Genomic DNA, 14,845 nt, shown 5'->3' on the forward strand with positions numbered 1-14,845 from the left:
TTAGGTATGTGCTATACAAGCTTTTGGCTGTCTTTGCCAAAGGAAAAGACAGGTTACTGCTCCTTAAAAGAAATATTTTTAATTGCATAGTATTGATTTTCTTTTTTTCTTGGTGGAGAGTATGTTCTGTTGTCGATGGATGTAGTGGAATATGGGGCTGGTTTACGTGGCTAGATCAGCACTGAAATAACAGTACAGTGAATGGGTTTTAAACCCATGCAGTTAGTTTGGTGCAAGTCTGTATGTCAGCTACCCAGAATTTGGCTTTTCTTTGGATGCAATGAAATCCACGGAACTAAGCATTCTCTGTCGTACTTTCAGCATTAATGTAACACCATATCAATGTAATACAGCCGTCAGCATCTGGGAACTGATACAGTGGCTGTACTTGATGTTGCTGAAGATTCCTCCTCTGCTGTGCTCTGTGGCTTTGGAGGGCAGCAGGGCCAGGGGTGATGATCCTAGATTTTTACATTGCTACTCCTTGCACAATGAAAGAAGCTGTAGAGCCTTCAGCATCCCCAGATACACCTCAAGGTAATTTTGCAAATGCTCAGATATAAACAGGTTAACATAGAACTGTGGAGTATAACCTTCTCCTTTATCATTGCTCTTATGTGTGATGATAATAGGCAGTTCAGAGCTGGTAAAAGACATATGCATGTTGATACAGGACCAGGGAGTTCTAAAATTGTTTTCACATTTATATGTAAAGCAATTACTGATATATATATTTTTTTTTCTCTGCCTCATAACCTGAGCAGTGGAGCAGACATACAGGAAGTCTTACTTTTTATTTTACTCTGGTAGACTTGTAAAGCATGCAGCTCTGGTGTACAGTGCAACAAGAGTCAAATGAAACTTGAAATGCTTTTTTATTGCATTACTTGTAGCCCCATAATGCAGCAGATACCTTTAGATGAGGGAAGGGGGGTAGTGAAAGAACAGCATGTGCTGACAGCTGACTACAGTCATTTCATAGAGGTGCATTCGTGGTGATCAGTGTGTCTCTCCTAACACATGGATGTTTCCCTCTTCCCTGGTTGTTCTAATCTGTCACATTTAGGGCACTGGGGAATGCAGTTTAATTTTTGTCACTAGTTGTTACTTTGGAAGCTGCTGGGAAGGACACTCCTCCAAGCCTGCATGTTCTTTCCTGACGTCTAATGAATTCCTTTGCAGAGCGTGTGTTTCTTTCCATGCTCATCCACAAAGGTGCAAAGTCTTGTAATCAGGGAGAAAGAACCTGGACAGATTTGTTTTCACATTCTGCATTTCAAAGAATTGATTGAATCAGACCCAGCAGTTCTGTGCTGGAAAAAGAGAGGTGATGTAGTCTAACAACAGTGCTTAGGTCAGGAGTATCCAGAGTCAAGCCCTCCTCATGCCCTGCTTTTCCTCCCCGCCCTTGGAACACATGCTGTGTACTGAACAAGCAAAATGTGGACCCATTTGTGCTCAGCTTTGGCTGTAGCAAAAGGCTACAGCAAAAGCCACTTGGATTGCTCAAGGAAAGTGTCTAGTTTTCCACCCAGAGCTGGAAACCATGGGAGAGCCACGGAGTACATCTATCACCAGTAGTTCATAATCCATTGCCTGATATCAAGTCTGTGGCTCATACTCATGCACGGGCATTTAGCACATGAATGTGGTTGCTTATAGCCTCCATAAAGGGAAAGAAGAGGTGAAGGTGAGCAGTGATGTCTGGCTGCATCTCCCATCTATCCTGGGGCTTTATACTTGAGGTTCTACAGCCTCTCATTGTGATTTTGCCTGAAAAAAATCCCAAACAAACAAAACCAAAAGGGGGGAATGAGGATCCTAGATGGCTCTATGGAGTCTCTGGAGTCTCTGCTTTTATTGCATCTGAACTCTGTTTCTCTAAGGGTGGCTGCCAAAGACTTCAGGAAGGGATGGGACTTGCACTGAGGAGGGATTGCTGATGTTTGACCATCATTTTTAAGGCCTAGGAAGACTTTATGAAGATTTCATCTTCTGGAAGATACTGGTTTGACATGGTATCCCTGAGATGTAGTTTCATTCTTGGGTCCATATCCTTTAGCATTCCTTCATTTGGGAGCAGCAGTTATTTTTCAGATTTTCAAGTCATAACCACTGCTATACTGAAGACATAAAGCTGCTGGTGTGGGGTTTATTGTAGGGTCAAGGCTTAAGATGTTTGTTTTCTGCAGAAGCTGGCTGTGCTGTACCCTGAAGCACTATCTGCTATATGGCATCCTAAATAAATAGATTTACATGTGCTGAAAGGCAACTAATCAAACAAATGAGATGGCAAAATACCTCTGAGTATTTCAGCTTTCAGGCACCTTCTGACATATGGACATGCTTGTTTTACTCTAATACATATGAAGGCATGGTTACAAAAGTATGGAATCTGGGGTGGCTTGCTGGGGAAGGAGAACACAGGGAGAGGGAACAGCAGGGAAGTGTGAGGCTCTAGAAGGAGAGTCCACATTGTCAGGGTGATGGGTTTTAGAGATCTTCTTGAACAGGCAATTCTTAAAGCTAAAGGCTTTTAAAACAAGTAAGGGAAATGCTGTTATTAACAAAGATTTATTGTGGAAAAATATTTACATAGATAAAAACATTTCACTTGGCATGTTAGGACCAGGAATAAACCCATCTCTTGTCTTGTATCTCTTGTATATTATTCATGCTTGCTGTTTGGCTCTTTTCGTGCCGAGATCTCAAAGCATTTTGCAAATGAAGATGTAAATTGTTATCCTTATTTTATATGGGAATGGCTTAGACAGAGAAATGGCTGCAATATAGGAGCACTGGAGACCTGAGCTAAAGCCTGGGTCTCTGCTGTCTATCAACTGGATTCTGTAGGTGCCAGTTTTGGTGAGGGTGGAATACATGATGGGATTAGTTAGCTCAGTGGAGAGGTTCCTGGAAGGGAAAGAAGAGGGAAACACAACACCAAACTTTGAGGGGATTTAGAAGAGATGGAGAAAGCAGATGTTGGGTAAGGAGCGAGTGAGGAGATTTTTCACTGTGGGTGGAGTGGACTGAAATGATAGAAGCTGACAGCAGTGGGAATCTAGGATGTGTGTGCTCTGCGTCTCTGTACTGTCAGGTAACACAACTTCCTGGAGCAACTGTAAGCAACGTCCAGGAGCAACTCCAAAGCACTGTAGGCATTTAACCTGCAGCCCTCTAACATGCCAAGGGGCAGCAGCACCTGGCTCGTTTTTGTACTTCTGTAATTGCCAACAAACATCTAACTCTGAGAGCACTCACACTTCAATGCGTAATGAGTCTGCTGTTAAAATCCAACCCCTTGTCCTTGTGCTCATGTGCAGATCTGACACACACCGTCTACAAATGATTCTAATGGTTCTGCTTTTCAGGATCCACAATCTGCCCATCCAGGTGACAAGATATCTGAAGTTTCTGAGACTAAAAATGTCACTCTGGGCCTGGAAGAACGTTTGATTTCATTCCAGGCATAAAGGAACAAATTGCCTGTAATGGCAGCATCACCAGAAATTCCCTCGCTTTTCCATGTCACTTTCAAGTGCCTCGTTGATATTTTTATGGATTTTTATTATACAGCTTGTTATGCAGCAACTACAACCATGCCAGGTTCTTGGGGATCAGCGTGCAGGGGGGGCTGAGCTATAATAAGAACTTGTACACTCGTGGTTTTAATATCTTTTACTTCAAAGCAAGGAGTTGATGTGATCTTTCATCATCTCAGCTGTTGTTTACCAGCTTCCTACAGATGCTGTTTGAACTAACAAACCCCACATTTCCTGGTTGGAGTGAGTAATTCCCTCGGTAGTTGCAATCCCTTCACTTGGAGGCTTAGTAGTCCTGATTGAATGATGCCACTAACAAGGAGGGGATAAACCATTTAAACGTTCCCTATCACCTTTCAGTCAAATAATAACTGGCCAAATTAGCTTGGCTTAGCTTCCCAGCCCTGCTCCTTATTTACTGCTTCGAGGGAAAACGACCAACAAGTCCAGGGCTGTATTTGGAGTCAATTTACTCCCTGTATCAGAAACAGACAGACGTGTTCCTGATACAAGGGCTTCTCTTTGGCACTGATCTATGAACAGTGTTTTGTTTCCTAGCAGTCTTTTAAATGAGCTGAAATCTAGAAATTACAGGTGAGGAAAGAGCTGCGAAGGTCATCTCTTCTGAGCAGATCAGAGCAAGTTCTTTAGCGCCTGTGATTACAGTGTGTGAGTATCTGTAATGGAGAAACTGGCAGCACTCACAGACAGGTTCCCTTCCCCTCCACCCCCACCTCCTCCTCTTTTTTTCCTCTTTTCCTTCTACAGAAGTTGACGAAACTTTCAAATATAGTGAAATAAGAATATTGGAATAAAAAAGGGCTGAGGTGTTCGTGTGCCAGAGCAGCTCTTCAAGCAGATGCTGATTTTCCTTTCAGTGAATAGGATTTTTTCCCTGTTATCTGAAAGCTTATTCCAGTGTGTGCTTGTATTGTATGTTTATGGTAACAATATCTTATTCAGCTCCAAACGGTAAGCCTGTGTACCTCTCACACACAGTGGCCCTGTCCCAAGGAGCTGATGGTCTGAACAAGGAAGTGCTGGGAAGAAAAGTGGATTTGGGAAGTAACTTGCTCAAGGTTATTTAGCAAGTAGGTGGCAGCGATGGGAAGTAGAACATGATTCCATAGTCACTTCTTGTTCTCTTTTGCTCTAACACATGCTGTTTGAAGGAGTTTTATGGGTGAAGAAATGATCTTTTAAGCTGAGGTTTGTGGTAGACCTAGACAGGAAGGAGAGCGCATTGAATGTTGCCTGCTTCTATAAAGGATCATCTCGCTGCAATGAGTTTCACAGTGCTAAAGAGTAGGTAGTGGTGGGCTGTAATCATCCTCTTAGAATTATAGGCACTTACATTTATGTATGTGTGTATATATGTATGAATGTAGATAATACGAACCCCATGAAGATGTGAGTCAGGAGCTGTGTGATAGTCAATGGAATGTAACTGTGCTGAAGGGCCATTAATTCCCTTTAGTTGTTCTGAGCATACCTGGAGCCTCTGTGGGCTCCCCTCCTCCTTTTCCGAGCATTTATGTGGAAAATTGGAGGCTGAGAAACCTCCTAGGCACAGGCAGCTGAAAAAGCCCCTTTCTGGGTGCTAGCAGGTTACAATCAATACCTCATGTCCGTAGACTCTTGTCTCCAGTGCAATTTTGCTGCACAAAAGTTTAATTGACCTGAAAGAGAAACTTCACTGAGTTTCAAAGCCATGGGTGCACCAAGCAAAATAAACATTCTGTAGGGCACTTCCATGTTATTTCTATGTTGACTTTGTTTTTTTCCCTTGCCAAACAGCCACCTCTTTAGAGCAAAAGGCAAAGCCCATTCTCCTCTTAATATTTCCTAATAAAACAGCATTCTGAAATGAAAAGGAATTTTGCTAAGAAGCATATGTGAGAAAATGATGGAGAGTCTTCTTTCATACACATCCAAGAATAATTTTTCCACTGTTCAGGGTGCTTGGCTATTTAGTCTGCATCAGAGGCATGGGACCTTTATCAATCAAAGAGCCACTTTGCCATTAAATGGAATCTGTGAGTCGCACTGAGATTAAACTCCATGTAGAATCTGGGAAATAAGGGTCTGATTCTCAGTTACACTAAGGCTCCTTTGTGCACCTACAGTGGCATAAGGCCCCCAAGACTTTATTTTGTATCAGATCTTTCATAAAATCTATTCACCCAAAGTGCTTTAGGGTTAAAATTAATTCAGTTAATGAGTTAAATAACTGCCAAGGGAGAGAGAAATTAAGAGTCATGGGCAAGGGGGAAAAGAGATGCTTCCAGCTGAGTTTAGAAGAGAGTGTGAATGAGGTGAAGGGGAAAAGAGATGCTAAGAAGATGCACTGATGGGCAGGAGCTGCAGAGGAGAAAGCTCTTATGCCCTGGGGGTCAAATTATATGAAGAAAAGAGGAAGGGCTCTTTTTTCTACAGGAGAATTGCTACCAATAGAAGTTGATTTAACGTATCACAGAAGTAGCAATATCAGCTAAAGGTTCCCACTTACTCTACTGTTGCTGTAAAGTCTGCACAGGCTGCACAAACATTCATCTTTTATTGTTTGTTTATAATGCAACAGAAACTACTGGAGTGGATTCCTATTGCATCGGGCATTTTAGGAAAGAAAAGACTGACTTTTGACTCCCAGGATCATTTGGGCCAGACAGGGCTGGAGCTGTTCCAGCCCCAGTACAGAGAGCAGCCTATCATTAAATTCTCCCCTGATCTCATCAAAGCAGGAGCTGTTGTAGGGCTCTGTGGATAATCTGCCTCTGGCACACTATTGCAAACAGCAAAGGGGAGGCTCTTTCCTGAACCCCTGGGTTACTTACCCATCACCCTCAGGCTTGAAGGCTCTCTCCAGGTGTGACCTCCAAGTATTCCTTCCTCTTCAGCTGCATTTGCGGATAGGGGTGAGGACCAATGTGCTAGAAGATGCTTCCCTTTATTAGTAGTAGCAATGTGCAGCTAGGGACTACGCTTGTAAGAGAGGTTTTGTAGCAAAGCTAAAGCAAATGGTAACGGGTGTTTGTGTTCTGTCCATGCGTGGAAGAGCACAGGGCACTGCACTTTCAGAGCTTGCCACTGCTGATCTGCAGGTATTTGTTTTCTTCTATTTATTATATGTATATATTACATATATATAAATATTATAATGTTAAATAGTAACACTATTTAAGTGTTTCCCCTTTTATCTTCTGACAGTGATTTCTATAGATAAATCACTTCATGTGAACTAAAACAAACCAACCAGAGCATGTGTAAATTTCCCATTCCTCTTAATTTTTAAGAAAGAAAATGTCACAATCCCCACAGTAGCGATAATTTTATGTATACTTCTTGGTAACCAGAAGAACAAAGCTTAGCTGGGCACAGAAATATGTGGGCAGGTACCTAGAATAAGCTTGAATCATGCTGAGCACCACATCTTGACACTCTGCTGGAGACAGTGGGGTTCAGTATCTCTCTTAGGTTGCTACTTCACTGAAACCTTGGAAGCAACTAGTGGGCAGTGTGGCCCTGGAATCGCTGTTGCACTGGTACCACTGGCAATCCAGAGCTTGGAATGCACTTACTAATCTTGTTTTCAGCAAGATGGATAAATTACCTTCTCCTGCATCTCCATTCCTCTGTGGCTTTCCCAAGGCTTTCATTAATATTTGTTGGGCTTCTCTGGATCTATCAGTGGTCTAGACAACAAAGAGTATTTGAACAGATGTTTTTCAAATGAGCTATTCTTTCCCAATTTGAATAGAATGTCCCGCTCCATGCGAGGCAGGACTTCATCTGGAGTGGCTCTGAACTGAAAAGAAACTGTGCTAAACCAAGCTTTAAACAACTCAGAGCTCCTACCATGCTCAGGCTCATGACGTTCCTTGCACTTTAAGAAGCCTCTGAGGCTCACAAACAGAAGTTTTACATTTAATAGTTTGGATACTAACAGCCTTGATTCATTTCCCTCAGGTTTATATCATTGCTCTATCACGGTGCACTTATAGTGCAAGAAGGTGCCTTGGAAGCTTGGAGAATAGTAAATGCAGACCTGGCTTTGCTCAGCAGAACTTGTGCAGGGCTTTACAAGAAAGTTTCAGACAAACCCATCCAACAAAAGTTGGTTTAAAAAAAATCCAACCCACAAAAGCCCCAAAGCCCAAGTGCCTTATTTGAGGAATGTAAATAAAACACGTCCTGGAGATTCTCTTAACTGGGATATAGTCAGCCTTTGGGTGATGTAACAGGGAATTTGCCCTCACTTAATGTTCACTCTGTGTAAAGTTTGCTGTTATGTCCCAAGTTATTGGGAGCTCTTTAAATCAAAGCAGTGAGAATGAATAGTGAGAGAGGGAACTGTGAGCTTTACTGATTGTATCTACGCAGCATGGGGCTGAAAAATACCTCCCTTTACATGTGGGTGGGTTCTGTGTAAAACACAAGGAGGATTCCCCTGAGACACGTTTCTTCCGAAGTCCCACTTAGAAAGTTGGGGGAAGGATTCCCAGGACATTGTGTGCTGCAGGTTCTGCTTGAGAAGGTCCTATAAAACAGCTCTGGGTAAGACAGACATCCACAAGGGTTTTCCTGCAGGCCCTGGAGCTTGAAAAGGCTCATATTTTCGTAAATCCTTTTGTGAACCCGGAGGCAAGATTTGGATTTAATATGCTGAGTTTGTGCCATTTTGCCAGGTCTAAATCTAGACCTGGGTGCCCGTTTTGAGGGAAAAGAACAATGAAGTTGATTTTTCCAGACTATATAAATTCAGTTTCTAGACTATCTATATTCAATGCACTCATCTCTCCCATATGGTCCTGTTTCTTCTCATGCGTGCAAGCCTGGTCTCTGAGGCACAGGGATGAACACACAGAGCTAAGGGTCTGCCTCTAGTCTGTTGTTTTTGGATTCTTGTGCATCCCTCTGTTTGACTTGGACATACCTGGAATCACAGAGTGTAAGTCTAAATGAGTTTCTCTGCAAGCTTCATTTTCTTCTCATCTGTGAAACTGGAGAGAGAATTTCTGCCTTACGGGCATGTAAATGTTAATAGTTTAGTCCCCAGTTCAGCAAAGCACTTGAGCACATTCTGTTGGAGTAAATGGGATTTTAATTCTGTGATTACATTGTTTGCTGAGCTAGAGCCACAAGAAAATACTTCGAGATCCTTGGAATTAGAGGTGCTGTAGAACTCTTGGGTGTCACTATCAGTATTTTGCACTGAATAAACCATCGTGATAGTTTTACCCTAACTCCGACAGGTAATAGATGGGGTTTGGATCATCTTAAGCATATGTAGCCTGAGGTGCTGGGTAATAATGGTCTGGCTGACTGGTTTTGGTTGGTTTGGTTGTTTTCAGTGCAGTAACTTGGTGGCCTAATGTACTTTCCTGAACTTTGGAAATGCAATTTCAGTTCTTTCTCTAAGTGATTGAATCCACAGTTCTTAGATCTGTGAGTCTGCCAGAGAATGGATGTTAGTTTGGGATTAGGAGTTCTTAAGCTATCCTGTTACAGATTCTTTATTTTGCATAAATAATGTTGTAATATAAATAATAGCTGTAAATGGCCAAACACTAAGCTTAGAGAATTACACTAGACAAACTCTTGGTCTCAGTGGCTAAACTACTTTCTGTGTTCTGCAACTGTAATGTCCACAGCTGCCTTGTTTCTAACAGCAGAGCTGCCAGATGCAGAGGAGGAGAGTTGTAGGGAAGAGCACACACAGAGGAAGAACACAAGAGATCCCCAGAAAAGGAAGGAGGAGGCTGCAGAGGAAGCCGTGGTGCCTCGGCAGCTTGTTTCTATCACCTCCGAGCGCTGATTGCATGCGTGTCACACACAGCACAGAGCTCGCTTGTCTAGACAATCGTCTAATTGTCTTTCCTCAGTAAGTAGCAGCTCTGGTGACATTCCAGACCTTGACCTCTGCCCTGTCCAGCGCCAAAAAAGTGCCGTTAGGAATCATGTAACACTGGGTATTAAAGATTGTTGGAAAAGGCCATGGGGTCAACCTACTGTGGAGGTTTAGCAACAATGCTGAATATAGCCGAGACTCAATCCTTCCTCCCTTCCTCTGGAGGCCTGGGCTTATTGTAGGAGACTGTTAGTATGATTCCTGTGCTTAAACTAAAAGATGAGGCTGTGCTAGAACCACTTGGGGCTGTGCTGGGAAGGAAGAATGTATAAAGCCTGAGATTGCTGAGGCGTACTTATCCTTCTCTTTATAAAGAGCTCAGGCAATCCTTGGCCAAGAAATGGGCTTCTAAATATTCTAGTTGGACAGTGTGGCTTGGGATGTCAGAGGATAAGTCTGCAAAGAGACTACTAGCTGGAGCAACAGGCTTGTATGTGTTGTAGCACTATAAATAACAACAATGGCTGTGGTTGAGGGGTTTAAGAGATGGGAATCTGCGTGTCGGTGCTGCTGAAAATCTGTACAAACCTGCTGGGGGCAGGGAGAGGGAAAAGGCCAAAAAAGTTTGTTATTGCACTAGAAATTATCTGGGCTTTCAGAAAATCTTCGTATTCAACTCCCTTTTCTCCAGAAGGGACCCTGTGTGTAACCTGTCCTGTATGAGGCTCCTCCTGGCTATTGCTGGCAAACTCCTGCCCTCTGCCCACCCTGCTCCACACAGCTGCTGTTGGAAAAGTGGTTTCTTGGCACCTTGGAAGATGAGGCACTGAGCTGACAAACCGAGGGTCCAGTTCAGGGAGATAATGAAACATATTGATAGTTTCAGCTAGACCTCACGTTAGAGATGTCCTGAAATACATTCTCAAGTTAGACTGACAATCTGTTGTTTAATGACAGCTATTCTTACTGCATGGGTTTGATTTTCTATGTAGCATTCAAGTTAAGCCTTGTAAAGAGTGAGAAATAAGTGAGTTTGGCTTTTTAAATGAAGGAAATGCATAGAAATTCTTAGTGAACTCTCCAACTGGTGTAAACAGGGGAAACTCAAAATCAGTGGAGCTATGCCAGTCTACATCAGTTAAAGATCTGACTTTTATTCCCAGGCATGTTAAAGGTGTTACAGCGCAAATGACTGCAAAAATTCTTGCTGAAAGGTTTTAGGCTCCAAGGCAGATCAGGTATCTGGTCCAGGGAGGGCACATCCATTGCTGCAGAAGGAAATGAAGGAGAGAATATTGTAAAGTGTTAACTGATATTTTTAGAAGCTTTATAATGACAGGTCACATTCCCAAGGACTATAAAGTGGCAAATCTAAGAGCGATTATTCAAGCCAGGCAAAAAGATCCAGCAGCAATTACAGTTTAACACTGGTTGTGGGGAAAATATCAGAAACCATTTTATGGGGTTTGGGCAATGAACAGCTTGAAAAATGTAATTTGATTAGAGATGGCCAACCTGGGTTTTTGATGTGGGTTTTAACTAACTTAGGATTCTTGGAAGGTATTGCTGCCGTGGGAGGTATGGATCTTGACTGGATGGCATGCACTTGCGCTCCGGTTTTAAAGTGGCAAACTGGGATGCAACTGCAGAGCTCGTCCTGGTTTCATTGAGCTGTGCTGCTAATTTGGAATGTGTTTAAACGAGGGGAATGATGAACTCTCTCAGCCAGGCAGGGGTTGAAAGACAGATTTTATTTGAAGAAGTGAAATGAAGTGTATTTTTTCTTCCTGGAAGCCTTAAAGACCATCATGTGGGTGGGGAAAGAATGGAAACTGGGCAAGCTGGGCTCCCATGTCAGCTCGGGGAAGCTACTTCAGGGGAGGCTCTCTTAAATGAGCTTTTCTAGGCGTCTAACTGCAATTCAGCTGCTGTCTTGAGGTCATACATAGACCAGAGCAGTATAACTGTAGCAGCAGGTCTTTGCCTGGGCACATGAATCCTATTTGCTTCAAACAATGAAACAGAGATAGGATTATAACCCTGAAAAAGCAACTTAAGATCTGGTACAAGATTTGTCTTTTAAAAGAATATATTTCAGAAGAGATTTGCTGATGATTTCAGGGGTAAGGTCAGGAGTTAGGTTACCAAACTGTGTCTTAGGCTAAATGATTAACTGGAATTTTGTTTCTTTTCCCAAAGTATCAAGCATCATCACTACTATTGATTTAGTACTTCTGAGTTCAGGCTTTTTGGGCATGCTGCTTCAAATGTACTTGCATGTTTTGGGATTTTAAGTTACAGAGGTGTTCTTGAGAACTTCTCTTTCCGGTATTGTCTTGTGTATGTGTGGGAACTGTATATATTTTAGCTTATTTTATCTGAAAGCAAAGGATGTACTGAGCAAGGAGGTAGCAGTGGCAAACCCTTTAGAAGGGCTTGAGTCTATTTGAGGCCAGTAAATGGAGCATATACAATTAATGCAGGCAAATATAAAATGCTAAATCTTGGGGGCAATGTACCAGAAGTGTGAGTACACTTTCCCAGGGAGGAAAGCGTTTGCTGTTTGGGCAGCTCGACACACAACAGTGCTGATTCCTTGGCTTTTCCTGGTGTTTGTAACCAAGGACAGTCTGGTGCAGACAAAATTATTTCCCCTCAGGAAACAGAGGCCAGAGGCCTGCTGCAGTCAAATGGAAGTATTCAGAATTACTAAAGGGCCTGAAATGGTGGAGGTAATAAGAAAAGTGGAACTGGATGCTTGAGGGTCTGGTCTCAGCTGGAGACAGCCACATGGTGCCCCCAAGGGCCAGGGTCCGAACCCCACCACCAGAAATGGCCTCTGGTCTTTTGCTCTCATCCCTTGTACCACGCTAACACCTCAGTGCAAGAAAAGCTTTCAACTGCTGTTAAATAGGTTATGGGCACAATAATACGGCTCCTGTGTCTACTAGCCAGTAATTAACATCCCGTTAATATCTCCTAACATTCAACTCTGCAATTCCAGATTTCCCATTGCAATGTAATGAACGTGTTTCCTGCAATGCCAGGGAGCATCCTGCCTGTTGTGTGTGATAAACAGCAGCTACGTGTTCTCGGGAAGGGTGGGGGGTGAGAGCCTGTAGGACTTGTCCCACTTAGTGAGGTTATTCCAAGATAAAGGTCTTGAAATTTCAAGTGATGAAAGATGAGCCCTAATTCCTGAAAACAAAAAAGCTGGCAAAATGGAGGGAAAGCTGGAGGAGGCAGTGGGGAACCAATACAACCGCCACGGACTCGATGGCTTCAGTGGGTCAAGTCAGTCAACCTCCTTTTTCTCTTTATGCTGTGATCTGTTCACAAGGAGTAACAAGCAGTCATCTTCTCACCAGAACGCCTTGTGGTGCTTCAGTGCTGGACGCCACTTTGAGGGTAGAACTGTTAAAGAGGTTCAGAACAAATGGGGAGACTGAATGAAGCCTTGGCTCTGTGTCTGTGCATGCAAACTGCTGTTCGCTGGTCACAGCTCATGAGCCTGCCCTCAGGTACCTCCAGTGAGAGACAATGCTTGTGATTTCAAAGATCTAATGTTTGAAACATGTTTATGGTTTTTAAAACATGTTAATGTTGCCTGGGTAGATTCTAATGTAAGATTTGTTGCTTGTGTATATTCTACTTGCCTTAAGGTAAGGTCTTTGCCTGGACATGATATATCAATCCCTACCTCAAGGAATGTGTAATACAAACAAATGGGACAGTCAGAAGGGGACAAAGGGGAACTGAGGTACGTGGAGCAGGGAACGTTATTAGTCTGTCATGTGCAACAGGTCTCTTGGCAGGGGCCAGCAAACAGCCTGGATCCTCCACTGACTGTTTTAGACTGTGAGCTCTCCACTGGATCAAAAATGTCATTCTTTGTTATGCAGAAACCCCCATTTTGGAGGGAATAATTGGAATATGGCAACCAGAATCCACAGATTCCACCTCCTGACTCAAAACGTGTCTTCAGCTCAGTTGGAAACTCTTTGGGGCCGGTGATTGCCTTCTGGTTTTTGTGATTATAAACACCTTAACACAAAGGAGTCATGGTCCATGACTGGCTTTGCTGGGTGCTGCTTCAGTACCAATAACAACCACACTCAATTGCCATGTCCTGCAAGGAAATGGTTGGGAAACACTGAGCAACCGTGTGCTTATGTTATTGTAAACCCAGAAATGTTTACTCATTATATTTAAATAGGTTTGGATCATTGTGGATGAAAGTGAAACAAGATATAAGCCTGCAATGACATGCATAAATACATAATTAAGTATATTTCCTTTCCATATGGAGAGGATTAGCTTCCTTGCCTCAGCAGGGAGTTGCTTTATTTGGTGTCTGCTTTGGTGTCCCTTTCTTTCTGACAGCTTACAGAGGTACTGAAAGGGAATTTCACTCACTGGCTAATGAATGCTGGAGTAAGGACTTTGAGGGCATGTGGAAAAGAATAAGTGATTACCTCAGAAAACAGAAGTTTAGGGACCTTAAGGGCTGTCCTATTATCCTGACTTCTCTTTTTGACCCTAAGTGGGCCCTATGGGATGATATTGCCCACCTTACCAAGACTTATTGCTTAGTCATAAATTGAGACAGAGGGAGATGTGTCTAGTAAATGCTGAAGTGTCAGCAAGAGCTCCTGAACTCAGGTTTCATAACTTGAGAAATATTTTATCACCCTTGTGAGCCAAGCCTCTGAAAAATCAATAGAAGTTGAGAGTTGCCTGTATTGATCTGAAAGGCTGAGTTGTATTGAAATATTCATGGCAGAATGTGTGTTTGTGGATATGTGGTTCGGGGACTAAGATGTAGGTAGCTTTCAGGCAGCGAAACATCCTCATTTTTCATTTAAACTAGATTAAGGCTATTAGGTGACTTGCAAAACATTTACTTAAAAGGGAACGAGTGTGTCTGTGTTGCAGCAAGGCTTCTGCAGTTCCAGAAATGCACGCTCATTATTATTATTTTCCTTAAATGACAAAGTGTTGGGAGGAAGAAGTCAAGGAGATCTGATAAAATTAGCACCACGTTCTCTTGGGGGTCCCTGGGCTTGCTTTGTTTGCAAAGCCAATTTGGACACTGCGTCTTTGATCTTCACTTTCAGTATTTGAGCAGGCATGTTTAGTATCACTCATTTCACAGGAGATTTGGGATTCAAGTTTCTTCAACAATCTCAAAAGCAGTACATTAGAAGGGGAATTGTCTGCCAGTCGTCTTAGAATCTCAATACCCTTGGTACTAATTTGATGTGATGCATTTCACCAGATGTGTCTACCTGAACGATGTTTTATGCCCAAGAGGTTTGTGCTACTGTAGAGTATTAAAGTTGCCTCTTCCCCCCCTTTTCCTCCCCTCCTTTTTTCTTCCAAGAGCAATTGAATGAAAAGCATCCATAATCTGCATGTAGGTGTGACACGTTACCAATATTCGGAAGGAAGA

Source organism: Nestor notabilis, unplaced genomic scaffold (assembly GCF_000696875.1).
Source record: "Nestor notabilis isolate BGI_N333 unplaced genomic scaffold, ASM69687v1 scaffold15637, whole genome shotgun sequence".
Classification (NCBI taxonomy): Eukaryota; Metazoa; Chordata; class Aves; order Psittaciformes; family Psittacidae; genus Nestor; species Nestor notabilis.